Genomic DNA, 546 nt, shown 5'->3' on the forward strand with positions numbered 1-546 from the left:
CGTCTTGGGATCCATCCCAAGGCTAAGGGGAGATGGTAATAGTGAGTTTGTGAAGGATACGATCTCAGACCAGAATCCGTTTACCAGGGGGCAGTCCCAAATCAGATGCCAGAAATCAGCCTCTGGCTGGCGGCATCTGTGACAGGAGTTTGAGGAGGAACTGCCCATTTTATATAGTCGGTTGGGTGTGAGGTATGCTTGGTGACTAATATATAGTTGAATCAATTTGTTGTTGACTGCAGGGGAAACTAAGAGATGGGATTCAGATATATCTTCCCAGTCTTCCGGTGATAAGGACGGGATGGCAGTCTTCCATTTATCGTAAGCTGGGGGCTGACTATGGTCGGTTTTTGCTGAAAGGAGGTGCGTATAGAGCACTGAGATTAGGCCCCTGGGTCCTTGAGATCTGAGAATGCCGATTGTGGGGAATTTGGATATACTTGTGAAGGTGGGTGGGAATTGGGAGTTCAGGGCGTGCCTCAGCTGAAAGTATCTAAACAGTTGAAGTTGTGGGGACTGTATTTTTTCCCGCAGTTGGTTGAATGT

The sequence above is a fragment of the Eleutherodactylus coqui genome, unplaced genomic scaffold, assembly GCF_035609145.1.
Source record: "Eleutherodactylus coqui strain aEleCoq1 unplaced genomic scaffold, aEleCoq1.hap1 HAP1_SCAFFOLD_42, whole genome shotgun sequence".
NCBI classification, from domain to species: Eukaryota; Metazoa; Chordata; class Amphibia; order Anura; family Eleutherodactylidae; genus Eleutherodactylus; species Eleutherodactylus coqui.